Below are 17934 nucleotides of genomic sequence, written 5' to 3' on the forward strand. Positions count from 1 at the left end.
GGGCCCCACGGAGCCCGAGCGGCCGCCGCGGCACCGGCGGCGGCAGAGCCGCGAACGCCGGCGAACCGCAGGCACCGCGCAGTCACGCCGCTGCCCACGCCGCGGCGAGACCACAACACAGGCAGGAAACCGTAGCTCCCCCGACACTTGCCRTGGCGTATTCACAGCGGCGGGGCTGCGCCCGCAGCGGGACACATACTTCAGGGCCGGCTGTAACTGCACCTACAAACTGTAGGCAGGAGGATACGCGTCTGGGAGCCATTCATGCTTTATTTCACATTTCGTATTTAATACTCTCAGATCACAGACAGGGACACCCTATACAGACCCAGCGATCCGCAACCATCTATGCATGCCCAGAGAAACGCACAGCCGCCCCTGAGGGATAYGCGGGTACACAGACACGGAGCCATCTGTTCAGACACACCTCAACTATTCAGCAAAGCAGGATTCCAGAAAAAAATACACTCATTCCTCACAGAAATAGACTCACAAGTGCCACGGCAAACTAGCAGGTACATGCAACACAATTACTATGCACTTGGAGTCTAAGCGATTATTTATTTAAAAGGAGGAACCCAAGCAACTACACGTGCCGGGAACGAGACACCTTTCTCTGCCTGGCCGCGGGCGCTCAGTAAGTTGTGTGTGAAGAAATGCCATTTTCCCTGTGCCTCCCCCCGCCACCATGTGTGTGGTTTGCTGCGATGCTTCAGGGCCCACGGGGGGAGGTGGGGTGTCAGCCCGGGGCTCTGGTACCSCGCCCGCTACGGTGCGCACAGCCGCCCTCTGCCGGGCGGAGGGCCGCGGACGGCCCTCACGCGCGACCCGCGCGAACGACCCCCCAACACCCCCAGCTAACGGCTCGCTAACGGCTCATCCCTCGCCTAACGCCTCGTGGCGGGTAACGCCTCTCCCCTCCCCCACCAACGGCTCACGGCGCCCCGCCCCCTCCCGTCGGTAACGCCTCAGAGGCCCCGCCCCTCCCCTCGGTAACGCCTCGCTGAGGCCCCGCCCCGCCCCCTCAGTAACGCTTCACTAGAGCCTCTCGCCCCGGTAGCGGCTCGCTAACGCTCTGCTTCGCATCCCCTCAGTAACGCCGCACCGCGAGGAAATGGGTGTGGGGGGAAGAGCAGAGGTCCCCTCACGTTCAGAAAGTGCCGCGGCCTCCTGCCAGCCGCAGCAGAGTGCCGTTCCGCTGCCGATAAAGGGGCGAGGTGAGCATGGCACTGGCGCTGCACCGCCGTTCCCATTTCGTTTACCATGCCACCTTCAAGGTCTTTGCACTTCCAGGCTATCGCTTTTCAGCAGGCTCGGCTTCTTAATTAACTTCTTACAGGCGGCGGTGAATAAGGTGTAATGAGTCGTGGTGATAAAATCTAGGCCTTCTTGCTCCAAGAGCATCAGCCCATCCCACTTAAATGAAACTTAATGTTTATTCATTGATTGTGGTAGAAGTATGTGCTTTTCAAGCAGAAAATACAAGATACTCCCCAATCAACTGAGTCATCAATCCACGGGCAAAGAGCTGAGAGGGGTAAAACTGCTAATCAATCATATCTGCTAATGGCATGCTAATGGCGATGGCTTTTATTTTCTCGCATAAAGCATTCCCAGCTAACCCCAGCTTGCTGTCTCTTTAGTAATTAGTGGTGTCATGTTTACAAAGCACAGATGAGGAGTTCTGAGTCAGTCCAATACACAATTAATATCCTCAACACAATTCTCATGAAACAGCTCAGACTGCTGAACACACAATATGCCTGACAAACAAAAAGAAAATAAAGGCTAAGCAATGTAACACTTCGTACCCTCTAGCCAAAAGCATACAAGCACATTGGTTTGCCATCTACTTATGTCTCATCTGCACGCAGATTTTTTTTTCTTCCCTAAATACTGAGAGCTTTTACCTGAAGGATATCATAGCTGGTTGTTTTGCAAGAAGGTGATCTCATGAAAGTATGGAAAATGCAGTTAGGAGCAACAAGAACATCCCTGTGAGTCAGGGTGATGGGACATGGCCTCCTGCTCTGTCCCTGCTTGGTATCTGTGTGCTTCTTGGGTGCCTCGTGACTCATTCCCAATGACAGTGACGTACCTGAGGAAGCAGGAACTGAGCAAGACCTCTCAGACTGCTGCTCTGGGCAGCTGTGGTGCCAGACACCTGGACTTAAAGCCCAAAGACTGTGGGCAGGCAGAAAAGTGAGGAGGAGCCATGAGATGAAGGGGGAAGGAAAGAGTTAGAGAGTCAAAAGAAAAATAAATGTGTGTGTCTGTGTGACTGACTAAGTGAAACTACTGGATAAAGGTGAGGACTAGTAACAATGTATGGAAACTGGGAGCCAGCAGTCACCAGTACTTGATACAGGATTCAGAATGATGCAGGAGTAACGCTACAAGCAGCAGAGTTAACGACAGTTGAGGATTTCTTAACTACTTGGATAAACTTGTGGAAACTTGGGAGGAAAAGGAATCTTAGTAATGGCTAGGGTCTGTAACTAGATGGAAATAGGAGATCTGTTAACAATAACGTAGGAAAGGCAGGAGTGCTCAATAAATAATTCTTTCTGTATTTGGGGAAGAGCCAGATGGTATACAAGTATCACAGGATGATGATGAAATGCATTCCATTCCAACAGGCACTGTTAAACACAAGCTAATAAAGCTGGGCATCAGCAGGTCTAAGATAACTTGCATCCAAAAGTTTTAAAAGCACTGGCACAGAAGATCTCTATGCCATTAATGTTGATTTTCAATAAATCTTGGAGCATTGTTAAAGTTCCAGAGGACTGGATGAAATATTGCACCAATGTCTTTTAAAGGGTAAACAAGGTGAGCGGGGTAATTACGACCTGCCAGCCTGACAAGGGTTCTGGGTAATATAATGGAATGTTAGCTAGGTTACTTGATTGAAAAAGAATTAAAGGTTGGAAACAAAATACATGCAAATGAATATGAAAAATAAATCTTGCAAAAATAATTTGATTTTTTTATGACATTACAGGTTTGGTTGATCAAAGTAGGTAGGACTGTAAAATATTTTAGTAACTTGTAGCATTTTAATTAAGAAACAGAATTGTACAAAATCATCACAGCATATATTAAACTTGTCTAACTCTCACTAACTAACGGTTACAAAATGGGGGAATAATGGAGCCATCATCAAGAGATGTGTTTCTTGGTCCTATAGTGATTGGTTCTGCACTATATTGTACTGGTATTAATGGCTTTAAAGAAAACACCAGATCAACACTTGCAAAGTTTGTAAGAGATATAAACATTAGAGAGTGGGAAATAACAAGACAAGTCATGATGTAAAGTACCTGAGACAGCTTGATAACAAGTAATATTCATTTCTATACAGCCAAATGTAAAAACACGCACCTCAGAATAAAGTCCGTGATTATAAAATGGGAAAATTTGTCTTGTAACAAATTAATGCTAAAAATCTGTGAGAGTCATCACATATAATTAGAAGAAAATGAGCAGGTGGTATGGTGCTGTGGCCACTAATCTAATGCAATCCTTGGATTTATAAATAGAATCTAGAAAGATGTCTTAATTTTTACCTGGCATTAGTCCAGATACTCCTGAAATCTGGTTTCCAAATTCCTTAATTCTGTAATAGGAGCTGAAAATGAGATGGTTCAGAGAAGACCAATGAGAATGATTTAAAGTTTAAAACTGAAAATGTTAATTTGTCAAAAAGAAGGTGAAGGGGTGACTCACACACGGGTTTTAAGTACTTACAAAATTCAGTGACTGTACACTAATGCCAGACAAGTTCAGCTTCACAGTGAGGTCTTGTATCAGTGAAGGTAATTAATCACTGAGACACCTTAGGGAGGAACAGGTTAGATTTCCCAGCACTGGGAATGTCAAAATTCAAACTACATTTTTTAAAAAATTACGTTTTAACACAAGCGGGTGTTAAGTCTTGTGAGTCTGTGTCCCATGAGATCTAAGAATGTGATCACAATTGTGGTTACTAATCTATGCAGAATTAGATTTCCCTKGGAGCTAAATAACAACATGTCATCCCCTTCGGCATCACCTGATGCAGATTATGCATCCTTGAACAGATTATGGGAACAGCCATGTGGATGATAAAGTTTGCATGGGTTTAAAGGATGGGTGAACTTGTTCACAGAAGGCAAATTCTTTGAGCTGTATTAAATACTAAGGTAGCACTTCTCATATAAGAAGTGCCTGAGATATTTTCTGGGAGCCAGGGGATTATTCGTGACAAGTGTCACTATATGATTATCCTGTTACTAAACTCTTTCCTTGGCATCTCCTTTTGGCAGCTGTCACAGGTAAGATGCTGATCCTTCCCATGCGAAGCAGCTTCTCCAATCTGTATCAAATCTGACCCTCCCCAGCTCCATCCATGGAGTGGGAGTTTGGGTGGGAGCAGAAAATAGCTCCTGTACGAAATACAGGCCTAAGCGTAGGAGAGGACAAGTACAAAAGGAGAGAGGAGTGGCAACACTTGATGTCAGGATGTCAGACTTGAGTAGGGGATCGCACACAGGGCTCTGAACCACTCCTGAATCTGGATTTGATCAAAACATTGTGGAGTCTTTGCTCTGATCTGGTGTCATCAAACAACTATGAAACCTCCGAGCAAAAAATCCATGATGTTCCGAGGCTAACACCTGATCCACGAACTCAGCCTTCTACTGACGGCCCTCAGCTCGAGTGGAAAAGGCCTGTGCTRTGAACCCATGGTCCAAACCTCTTGGATGACTGAAGCTTTTGTTCACAGCTCCACAGAATAAAATGTTGACTTTTGTTCACCACAGTTGCTAGTAACTGCTTAGATACCACCCTCCACAAGAAACAATACTCTAAATATTCATTACACCATAATTGCTAGAGGAGTGCTTAATGATGCTTTAATCAGCTTCTGTTGTAAGAAASAACCCTTTGATTATACTCTGCCAAAGATGCCGAGACCTCCAGTGACGATTGCAAAGTAATGATTTTGCCCTCTAGTGGCTGAACGACTGCTCCAGCTCCTTTGGCATCTGTTTTAGTACATTTTTATTACATCATCCACCTTGAATCTTTGATTTTTCTAAATTTTACGAGGGCTTCATCCATTACACTCAAGTACTACCTGCATCAGAGCAATTAGAATCAATAAAATGTTTTCCTATATATCCTCAAAATGCTGTATAAAAGTTAGCTCAGCATTTAATGAGTAAGAAAGTAAAGGCACTAATATATGGGCCTATAATATATTTCCCATCAGATATGACTTAATCTCTACAAAAGGAAGAGATTCTCAAGGCACTGGTCAATTTAGGGTCATTCCATGCTGAATATCTATTACTATTTTCTCCAGCTTAAATTTAAATATGCCATTTATTCTTAGGAGTAAAAAGGATGGTACTTTAATCCTTTCCCACTGTACACTCACAGCAGTTATGCATTTAAAAAGGAACGTAACTGGTTTACTATCTACACGGGCTACATCTTTAAACAGCCATCACTTTTCTCTCCATATTCTAGACACTGTAAAAGGTGTGTGTGTGTTCAGCTTCTATGTGTGCTTRAGCAAGGGCTTTGGACTTCAATTATATTTTGATTTTTCCTCTTCCCCTCCCTGCCTTGGCATCCATTTTAGCTGATTAGCCCAAGTTCCCTAAGGAAACAACACTTACTCAATTAAATTGTTTGTCTTTCTCATCCCCTCCCTCCTTCCCCTGTCTTTAGGAACTCTTGGCCAATTTCAGCCACAAGTGAAGAACTGGTAGGTCTCAAGGGAAATTCAGTTCCTACAGGTTTCATGGCAATCCATGGGCAGACAGYGAGTGAGCTGACACAAGTGGAAGTCCACAGTTACATGGTCCTTGCACTAGCTCCATGAGGCTCCACATGCCTCCCGGCCTTGGTGACCTCTGGCCCAGGACTGCCACAGACAGGGACTTTGCAGAAGCAGAGGTCGGCACGGAAGGGAAGGTCATCGGGAATGGGGCAGCTGGGGTCATTGCAAGGGAGAAGTTAGACGATGAGGACACAAATCCATGTGAAAATGAGATCTGGTTTTCTGCTGCTCACAGGACAACTGTTTGAGGATTTTTATTTGAGACTGAGATGTGATATTTGGTTAATGTGAAAGCCTCTGCTAAGCAAGAATTCAAATTACAGGATTTAGTAGTCCTTTTTAACAATAATAAACATTTGGATAATTCATTTTTCATTGTTTATTTTGCTGTCCATCCGTATTTAGAAGCCCTGGAAATGCTTAAGTACTGTTCTGATTACATTCTTGGTCTAGCCAGAAGCTGGAAAAGCCTTTAGTGAATATCCAGACGGTTCAGGTATTTCTGAGGATGTTCTAGATGAATATGGCTGTGCTCAGTAACAAAAAAGAAAAAAGAAAAAAAAAAAAAACAGGATGTGGAAGAAGAAATTGGCTTGTTAAAATACTTAGCTGACTTGCTGGGTGCTGTTTAACCTGTCTGATTGCCCTTCCTTGTAGGAATGGTAGAACTAGTTTAGAGCATGAATACTGTATGAGACTTTGTCAAGGTCTGTAAAACCCCTTTGAGTCTCCTATGAAAAGTAATATGATGATGTTTACATGAAAGAATATATGGAACATATGAAATCATCATTCAAGTATGCGATTTCTGGATCACTGAAACAATAAACCTTTGAGATTCAAAAATGAATAGAAGTTGAAAGATTAACTCTATCTTCAGAACTTCATCTTCTTAAAATACTGAAAGATGTTTATTTTCCATTTGAAGAGCTTAAAGCACTTTACAAATACTGATAGCTGAAACCTGATAGGGCCCCTGGGAGACATAAACAACTTTCTCCATATCATTCTAAAAACACACTTAAGAGTTAGGACTGGAATCATAGAAACTCTGATTTTTATATACTATCTCATGTATCTCAACCATGATATTATTCATTTTCCTCAATCAAATAAAATTTTTCATCTTTCRAAGATGACTACTTCAGGAATAATGCTGGAGCTGTGCCAGAAGATGGTGAAAAGTAGAATTGAGACACACTCATTTGGATATTTTTGTGATGAAAAGTCATAATTCATGTCAGTTTGGTCTAAAAATTCTGCCTTAAGTGTGATATATTGATGAGGAGGGAGGGACCAGCACACCTCTCAGCCTCTAGAAGGAAGCTTCTGAATTGTTGACAGCCCTTTCCAAAAAAGCTGGATGCTTTTCCAAACATGCTACCAACATACCCGCACTTCACGGCCCATAGGAAGCCCTATGGTGATCTTCAGGCTGAGAATCCCCCAAGCTGGAGTAGATACAGGCCTACAAGAGAGCTTACAACCTTCTACAGTAGATCTACAACATCTCGGGAAGTTCTGTGGGCTTCAGTGAACATGCTCTGTGCTTGATGCATTTGCTCATATAGCCAAGACTTATTCAGTCCTCTGGCTTACAACTGCGTCAGACACTTCAGAAAGGAATTCCACCAGCAAACAGTAGCACAGAGGATGTTTTGTGGAGGATTTTTGAATGCTTGTTTTTGTGAGTAGAAACCCACTCCTTCAAATGTCAACACTTTATATGTCAGGAAAATTCTACAGACAAAATCTGTAATTAAAAATTGACTCAATATATAATATAAAAATATTTCATCTGAAAAAAATCGTATCAAAATAGATATTAAGTAATTCACATAAGAATGTTAGAATATTTTGACATAAAAGAATTTTCCTTTCTTCCAACATAACTGTATTTTCTGACCAAAAAGGTTGTCAGATTTTTTGACAGCTTTAGAGTATACAAATTAAATAACTTGGTTCATTGCTGTACAGATTTAATAAGTGGATGCTCACATTTTATACAGAAAAAAAATCTAATCCTTCTAAAATCCTGGTTTAATCTTTGTAATACCTTGTAGCATTGAGTTTCATTCACTAACTGTGGTACTTTAAAAGTATTTACTTTCCTCAACTGTAAATGATTTACTGCACACTTTAACTTAATGCCCTTTGTTCTCATACAGCAGCAATCTATTTTACCACCTCTATATAATCTACTATTCTGTTTATTTCCAGTATATTCCTATGTTCCTTCTGATTCATCTTTGTTTCTGCAAAAAATCAAGGCAGTTTTCCTTTCCTGCATCTTTATATTTTCCTGCATCTATTTATATCAGAAAGGATGTTATCAATGTGTATAAACATCTGTTGGGAGAGAGTTAAGTAGATATAGCCAGACTCTTCTCAATGGCACCACTCAACAGGACAAAAATCAATGGGCACAAACTGAAACACAGGAATTCACCTTTAAAAAAAAATATATATATATGTATAAAATAAAAAAAAAAAAATTAAAAAAGCTTTTTTACCGTGAGGGTTGTTGAACGCTGGAATAGGTTCCCCAGAGAGGTTGTAGAGTCTCTCTCCTTGGAGATATTCAAAACCCGACTGGAGACAGTCCCAGGCAACCTGTTCTAACTGACTCTGCTTTGAGCAGGAGGACTGAACCTCCAGTAGGCCCTTCCAGCCTCATCCGTTCTGTGATGCTATGACAGGCACCTAAATGCAAACTGAAGAAGAAAGAGGCGAAGAGAGGTTTAAAGTAGATTAAGGCCAGAAATTACCATTTTGACTTCTTATACAGCACAAGCTGTTAACAGCCACAGTAACGCACCCCTTAGTCTTATCTCTATGCCCTGCAGATACTACTGTGTGGCATTGGGGGCCTGGAAGGGAGTGCTACAACATTATTTTTTTCCCCCTTCTCTCTCTTCACCCCCAGTCTCTCCAGCTCTGCAAATCTGAGAGATAATGCTGCAGATCTTGGTAGGAGGTGGTGAGACAGAGCAAAGGAGCCCAGGGGGTCCTGGGGCATGGGAAGTCAGGACAAAAGACAGCAGAAGTAGTGGGGGCACACACATTGCATGAAGCTCATAGCTTCTGGGTGAGGTAGAACATAACATATTTTAGCAAGAGCTTTCAATCCATGTGTGAGGTTCTCGAGGTGTCTATGAACATGCATTTGCATGCTTCCAGTAYGATCAGGTTTGAGAGGTTTTTTTTGGAGGATGGAAGCAGAAGTATAAACCTCAATCTAGAATATCTTTTTTTTTCTTTTAAGGTTTATATGCAGAGTTTTGTGGCACTGTTTTGGATTATGTGTTGTAGGCATGCCTACCTTTTCCATCCTTCTTCTCATTATCGCCTGAACAAGGACAGAGGGGGCAGTGGGCCTCAAACCCACCATCTTTTATGTATACCTTTTATTTTTTAAGCTAAGTCTCTAAAGGAAGGAAGGTTCATACAATTGTGCTGCAGGTATGTCCTTATCTACCCTGGAACAATTCAGGAACTTGCTGCTCAATTGCAGCCACATTTGTAAGAGAGACAAAAGTCTGAAAAAGATTCATGGCAACTATTAATCAGCTATACAGAGAGCCCCAAATGACTGCCCTGTCTGAGGGCATGGCAGAGGGAAGGCCACCACTATCAATTCCTTCTTGTAGCAAATGGCTTGTTGGGCAGCACCAGCTGGGTCTAGATGACTTTGCCTGGTTATTTCTCCTCCATAAGAAGTGGCATGGGGAACGTGGTGCACAAGATGGTTAGAAAACACGGGTTGCCTCTGTTTTCATTAGTTCTTTGAGCAGTGGAACTGTTTCATGCGCACAAAAATTTAAGCACACCCCCTTAAGTATTCAAGGCATTAACAAATATCCAAAGCATCTTGTTCATTTCAATTGCTTCTCCACCCACATTCTTCATTGAATTAGAGGATATCCTACACGCGCTTTTGTTTCATTTATTCCCCAAAGATCATTTCATTACACACAGAGCAAGGATCTTCAGCGTATTCATAGTAACGTCTCCGTTGTAGCACACCATTGCGATGTTCCTGGCGCAATGGATGTTATTAAAGGACTGAAGAGATGAATAGGCTGCACATTTCCCCAGGGCAACACAGCAGAAAACGGACATCWAAAGAACCTGCCTCAAAATGCCGTGAGCTTCTGGCAAATCCCACTCGTCTCCAAAACACTAACACTGTCAAGTTACGTAAGGACATGTTCATCCTGGAATATCTTTGTAAAACTATGTTTGCCTACCCAGTAAACACACTCCCGTTTCAACACCTTGCCTCTAGCTGAAAACTGCATAACTTTGTTAATCAAAACCATAGTGGGCCAAACCCAGACACAATTCTGCTCAAATCATCAGCATCAAAGTAAACATGAGACAGGCTCTGTAGCCAACAAGCCTACCTTAGTTTTCTCCAGTGGTTTTTCAGAAACCCAACTGGACTGTCCTAAGGAGCACACAAATCTCTGACTCTATGAATATTTCTTACAGGAAATGCAATTTGTCCTTGTCGCATATTACAGGTCACCTCCACAGACCCCGACAGGATGACAGGCCACAGCCAGCACCAGGAAATTCTTTAAATTTCTATTTCCTCTTTCAYCAAGAATTGGCTGAAATTTATTTTCTTACATCTATTTTGAACCAAGAGCAACAATTCTTGAGCTGGCATCGAGGGAGGAGAAGTGCATATAGCGACATGACGTCACYACATGAATTATTATGCCAAGATGTAAAAATAGTCGGAGAAGTAGCATGGCCAAAATTACCATATCGTTTAATTACAACTGACCTTCACGACAGGCCGTCAGTTAATTAGCAGTGTCAAAATGCTGAAGTGCCTCCAGCTTATGCGTGCTTTGCAAATGACATGGAAGTCATCTTTTTAAATAGCAACAGCTTAACTGAAAATGTAAAGCCTATCGTGAAACGCTTTGAAAAATGAGGCAGTCAGCTGAACTGACAYGAAATTCTCCCACACCATAAATTCACTAGCAAAGACAGTTATAATCTATTTAATTTGCTCTCGGAAGATCATGTTCACATGACAACTTCTTTTTGTCTATTTTTTTGAAATAGATATGACTTTAAAAGAATTACTAAAAAGGAGACTGAAGTGACTGCAGCCTGTGCAGCTGCACACGTGGCCTCATTCCAGCCCTGGAGCCTTTTCTCCGAATTGCTACAATGCGCACAAGRGTAAACAGGGAAAAGGCTTACGGAAAGGTTCTATTTTTCTTCGGAAACGTCACCTCTGCTGATTCTCGAGTAACATAAATCTGCAGAAAACTCTCTTTAAAGGAAATGAGGTTTGAATAACCTTAAAAATGACRTAATTATTTTTACACATTGAGTTTTAGAGATTAACGCAAGAAAGAGCCTGTGGTCCCAACACCCTTTGTGGAAAAGGGCCTCTGGACAACCAAGGAAGATCTGGCCTCCTTGTCACCACGTTRCCCATGCCACAAACACAGCCTGTGCTAGCAGCACACGTGAGAGGCAAAAGCAGAACCCAGCTACACAAAGACTTCAGGCGCACTGAGTCCAAAGAGCTTCCCCCATTGTCCAACAAGACATAAAAGCCTACTTCCCCCCAAAACTCAGACACCTTTGGCTCTGGTTTCACAGGAGCTTGCATGCTTTCCTCCAGAAGCCACTGCTCTYCCAGTTCCTGGAAGGCAATCTCACATCTGGCACCAAATCACTAATTCTCATTATAGGATTTGAATAAAAATTAAATAAATGCTTTCTAACAAATTACATACAATAATAGCTTTATATAAACTGTAGCAAAGCAAAAGAAGAATACAGTGGAGACAGAGAAGGGAGAGTAGGTTGAACAGAAAACTCGTGCTTGAACTAGTCAAAGGATAAGTACGGTGTCCAAATACAGAATTAAGCTGTCCTTTGAAGAGAGTGTGTGCATGTGGAGGTGAAATATTGAAAAYGAAATGAAAATAATGCAGCTCCTCTCACTCATTCACTCACTCTTTGGTAATGAGCTAGCACTTTTGTTTGGACAGCCAGAAAGAAAAAATCAGATTTTTTTTTCCCCAAGGAAAATGAGCACTTTGGAGAAAACTGATGAGTGAACACCTCCCCCTGTAGTTTACAAAGAGCCAAGCACYTTGATAATAATGAAAATCTTGTCTCTTGGCTGAAGGAAGCAAGTTAAAACATATTCAGAGCTTTCTACCTTATTCTAGCATGGAAACTTATACCTCAGAGAGAATGCTTGAACGAYAAAGGATGAGGCCAAAAAAAGGAACCTGAAAATTCAGCAGAAATTGTAGCACRGTCATGGTTTCATGACTGTGTCCAGGTGATTAATGAGATGTTGGGAGAAAAGAAACAAGATAAAGTTTTAAGATAAGGGTGGAAGTAAAGCAAGTTGGTGAGGTCTGCAGCTTATGCAGTAAGTGAAAGACTCCAAATACTAGAAAGAAATGAGAGAGCTTCCTAATCTGAGTTAAGTGCTCTTTATAATATAAATAAAGACTGAGCATGAAAATATTAGTTTGGTAAAATGCCATTTTGTGTAACAGTCATGAAAATAGAAGCTGAACAGAAAGCAAGAAGGGTTCATTTTCCCAGGATGAGGAACACTGCAAAAAGGCAATTGTTCTGCCATGTTATGTCCATATCGCATTGAACATGTGCCGGGTGAATCCTATTATCCATATCTTCTCTCACGCTATGACACTATTGCTATTTCTGCAACGAAAGCCCTGACTAGAAATAGACTTTACTCCCATTTACAGTAAGGGAAAAACAATAGTCATTAATTTGATTATACCTTAAATTATAAGCTTTTCAGGGAAAGCACAATCTTTTATTCTGTGTTTTTACAGCGAAGAGTGYAACAAGGACTTAGTATCCAACAAGGTTCCTTTTGCAATATGATGATGGAACAGTACTTCCACATTGCATCCTCCCACAGCCGCTACTTTCAGCATTTAAGAGACATTGATGCAATCCTTGAGATACAAGCATTACGCCAAGAGTGTCTGGAAAGGCACCATCTACACCAATTTCTTAATAGTGGGGACCACTAGTCACACAAATTGTAGTTGMAGTGGCTCAGTGCTTTGCATATCGGCCTGCACAAGCCTCCTTATTAATGGAAACATAACCAAAATTCCCACTTGCCARGAGTGATGTTGAACTCTACTGACTGGGTAAGTTGGGAATCCAGCATGCATTCGCACACAGATACCAAGGAACATAAAAATTGAGTGTAAGAAGTAATAATGTCACTAGTGTCACTGTAAAGATCTCTGTGCCAAATGCAGAGGCACTTGTTATTGCAGACAGGTTGTGCCCTCTTCCCCATAAGTGAGTTCATTTCTATTCTGCCAGCAAATGTGAATGCAGAAGCCAGACACACGCTAATCTTGACCACGTCATTTATTGACTCAGTAGTGATAACAGGGAATCACCCAGTCTTACCAGTGACAGACAAACCCCACAATTAAGTCATATCCAAGAGTACACGTGTAGAGAAAACAGGGTCATAATTACACACATTCCTCCTGCTTTTCCTATGAACTTGGTTCTGCTTGAACTTTCCTGTTCTCCTAGCATAGCAATGTTCTGACTTTGCAGCAGCATAGCAACTCCCTGTTGTAGCATGTGGGATCACTAGGTATAGATAAAGCCTGTTTTGTATAGGCTTAATTATGTCTTGCTAAACCACATGGTTGAGATTTTGGGGAGTGTTGTGAGTCAGAGGGCTTTGGAAGCCCTGCCCAGCTATTTCTTCATAATTGCAGTGAGGAGACCACCTGAGCCAACTGTAAGTTGCTCAAGTTTGTAATTAAAACATTGGGCTAGCTGTTAACTTTTGCAGTTTGCTAAAAAGGTAGATACTATATTTCAAACTGCCAGAACCCCCGCAAAGCAGTTTTGACTATATTTGCCAGGACTGATGTTGGTGAGATTAAGTTTTTTTTTTTTTTTTTTTTTTTTTTATTTTTTGATAAGTTTTTTTTTTTTTTTTTTACAACAATGGATAAGCAAGTAGACACTAGATAAACTTTTTAGCTTTAAGTTTGGTAGAACCGATGTATAGACATAAAAGTATTTGGACCTTGGACAGAAGCTTACACTAACATAAGACAGACCTTACGGGATCTATTGCATGAGAGTCATGAGAATAAGTAACCTTGTCGTACATTTCTCTGTTGTTTGTAAGTGGTGGTAAACCAGGTAGGAATGTTTGACAATTTTATGTCCAAGGATATAGGACTGATAAGCGCAATGCTAGTCAACAGAATAAAGCATCGTAAATGCAGCAGGAAGCTGCTTTCTTAGGGAGAAAAAAGCTCTTTGGCATCTCCCATATGTGTTGGTTTTACCAGATCAAAGAGAGGTTTTAAAGCAAAATAATTGCAATTTTTGTATTCAACAGGATTACTTAACTATTGTAGTACAAGTACTACAGCTTGTTTTCATTGTGCTGGTAGGCAACGCATGGGATACCTCCCACAGCAATTTTTCATGCGATTGTTTAGGAGGGTAAGCCTAATTAATAACAAGTATTTAATCATCTCTTTCTTATCTTGGCTTATCTAAGAGCTAACACACAAGGGCAAAAATTGAACCAAAGCACATCTCAGACCAATTTTAATACAGATTAAATAGCTCAGCAGAAAAACTAATAATATAGAGAATTTCTCATAATGTTTACTCAAGGAAAGGTAAGTCTGGTTCTAAACAAATACTAGTTCACTTGCTCTTCTCCAACAAATACTGGCCATCTGGACTCATAATGAACCCAAAGGTCCAAGCACTTTGAAAATATTAATAAACCYTGTGATATCAGGCAGCCCAAAGTCAACAGCTCTGTCTCTCAGACAATACTCACAACAGCTACAGAGAAAGGAAGACGACAAAATTAGCAATCACCAAGACGATACACTTGGTATACATTTCTGATGACAACACCATAAGCCATTGAGGAAATGGTGGTAGAAGACATTTAAACCTTTTATTACAGCTTACTGCAAACTCAGAATAAAAACGAGAAGAGTATGCATTTTGCATGGAAAAGTTGCCACCAGTTAAAGTGTTAATGATACCTCTCTGCTGAGGAACCTCTGCCCCAAAGAACAAGCAATCCTGTTCAAAGAATCCATCAAGTTCTCAGTGACCCAGACTGCAATACAAAAATCCTCTATAATAATAAAAACAAAAAATAAGAAAACAAAAACACACACAACACCAGGAAAGACGACATATACCATCAGAAACAATAGCTAGATTATCCCCCTTCAAACTTCACTACAGCCTTTAAGAGAAAAACASTGGATGGGACATTTTAATGGAAAAATCTATTTCAAGGTTTTGGGGAGAATTGAGCTAGAAAAATCACCACGTAATGGGATAAACTATTATAACTTCAGGGACGTAAGTGGACAATGGGATTTCACAGCGCACACTGCCAGTGAAAGATTCTTCCCTGCAACTCCAAGGGCAGGAGAAGAGACAGTGGTTAGGGGATTCCTGTGTTCAAAACTCATCATTTACATCAATGCAAAAAACCATAGGGCTGAAAGAAAGGTGATGCAGAAAGGACTAGAAAATGTAATATGCTCCCCATAGCAAATATCTGCAGGAGCTCAATGTAATATTTTTCCAGAGACTGGCATTGTTTCTGTGTCAATATGGAAGTCTCAGAATATCCAAATATCCAACAGAYTGAATCTTTCAGTCAAGCTGAGGAAACAGGTTGTGGGAAACTTAAGATAGACAGAGAGAAAAACCCTTATTCAAAGTAAAAATTACTGTAAATCCTATTTACTTTCTTTCAGAAGTATGCAAAAAGGCAAGCCGTCACTAATTGCAACTGTCACTCACACAGAGCACAGCAGTCTCCAGCAATAGAGCAAATGCTTCAAAGTGAACAGAAAAGAAGTTTCAGTTGCATCATTACTCCCTGCAGACTGTAAAAATGCTGTAAGTAATTTTAAGCTGTTTTCAATTAAACACTATGTGTTAGAGACTATTTAAAACAATAGTAATTCTTTCTGAAAATTCTCCTTGCAGGTTATTTCATGACTGATGTTTTCAGGGAGCAAGAATATGAATCAAAACTTTAGTAACGGGCACAAAACGTCACCGTTCACTGACTGCCTAGAAAGAGGCAYGCAGAACGGTTGCAGAGGAGGAAAGCCGTGTCTGGCGCTGTGCAACTGCAAAGCAACGGGWTGGCTCGGTCAGAGGTAACGCCACATCAAGATTACATGCTGCATTCAGCTTATCAGCCCATGTTGCAGTCAATGCCTATGCCTCACAAATTTGCCTGTACCGAACCCCTATTTCACATTTCATGTTTAAAAACAAACAGCAAGTTACTGTATCCGACCAGATTGGTTGCCCAAGGCATCAATATGGCAAACCCTTCCCTTCTCCCCAAACTCAGTATGACCCTGGCAGCAGCACTGCAAGTTCCCACTTACTGTCTTGCCAAGCCAAGCCTCAGACGCAGAGCAAGCAGTAAAAGCAGGGTTAAAAGGCTAGGGCAGTCTGCACAGCCCATTCGCTTGATGTCACCTTTTCTAAGCGTGCCCTCAACATTGTTGGTTGCAGTGTGAACATTTTATTTCCCAAGGCAAGCTACCATTTATTTCACAGTGAAAGCCAACCAGTTGTCAATAGGAAAGGCAACGACAGCTGACAGAGTTCCCACATCTACAGCTTCCTCTGGAGGCATTTGCTCACACAGAACCAACTGTTGAACCTACTGGCTCAAATGTCACTGCCGAGACTCTGGATGTCTTTCCCAAGCTGCTTAAGCCAACCACACAAAGCTGGCAGGGAAAGGGAAGGTCAGCTTTCAGCATGTACCAGCACCACCATGCACAGCTGTGCRATCAGCCTTAACAGTGAGGTGAGCTGGAAACTGTTTGAAAACTAACCTTACAAACAAACAGAATTAATTTACATCCAGATAAGCAAGGCAATCCAGCTGACCTTAAAACTCAGCCGCTARTGCTGGCGCTTAGAAGAGTAAAGGAAGGGTATTTCTCCTGATGATAGGGAAGCCTCAGGCTGCTTTAGGCCTATCACAAAGCTTCACCTTCAGCGTTGAAAGTCTTTTAAGTCTTCACTTACCTACCTTTATCAATAATTTGCATTGCTTGGAAATTTCCAGCTTCACATATGCTTCCAAAATCAGATTTGATGTTCTCAAAATGTAGCTTGTGCAATTTTTCCAGTATCTATAGAAAGCTGGTCACATGGCACTTGCTCTTCTTTCCTTTGGCTAACTTGCATTAAATAGAAGCTAAAAATACATTAAATACTTTCTAGTATTACTTTTTGACATAAGCAGTTGTTAYAGCTGCCACAGGGATGTTGTAAGAAAGAAGAGGTCTTGTGACTACTATTCAATTGAGATACGTCTACTGAAAGTTCAGAATGCCTTGGTGCAYGTGTACATACACACATATATATGTATATATACACACCATATATATGTGTATATATAYTTTAAATATTTGCCTTAACATTAATACCGTAAAAAAAAAAAAATCAAAGCAACTTCAAGAACTCAAATGAAAAGATAATCTCCTTTTACTCCAAGCATGCAACAAATTTAGCATAATTATGAAATTTATCTGCAATGCAAAGCTCAAGGAAATGCTGCCTAATATGCCAGAATCTGACAAACACCAGGTTACCAAGAGAAAATTGTGTCCAAGTGAGCTATGGGCATGTTGTTCAGCAAGAAAATATTTAACAGGACTGACAGTCCACATTTAATATCATTTGGAAATAAACCAGTTTTTCATACCATTTGCATAGATGTAGCGCAGGAACCATACAGGCTTCACATTGATTAATTTACATGCCACACACTTACATTACATAGAGCAGTACCCCTGAAGTACAGGCAAGCCAAGGCACTGGAAGACGTGAAAGTTTTTTCTCGTCAAATGTGCAGTGCCAGAGACTGATTAAAAAAGTCCAATTCCCAAATTCCCCTACCCTGCTCTAGACATAACCCATGCTTAAACCCAAACGTACCAGCAAGACTGGGTTTAGAACTATTCTCTTCACTTGCTCTGCTTGGCTATCTGACTTCTTGATTGGCA

The sequence above is a fragment of the Rhea americana genome, unplaced genomic scaffold (assembly GCF_003343005.1).
Source record: "Rhea americana isolate MKP2758 unplaced genomic scaffold, rheAme1 scaffold_27, whole genome shotgun sequence".
Taxonomy (NCBI): domain Eukaryota; kingdom Metazoa; phylum Chordata; class Aves; order Rheiformes; family Rheidae; genus Rhea; species Rhea americana.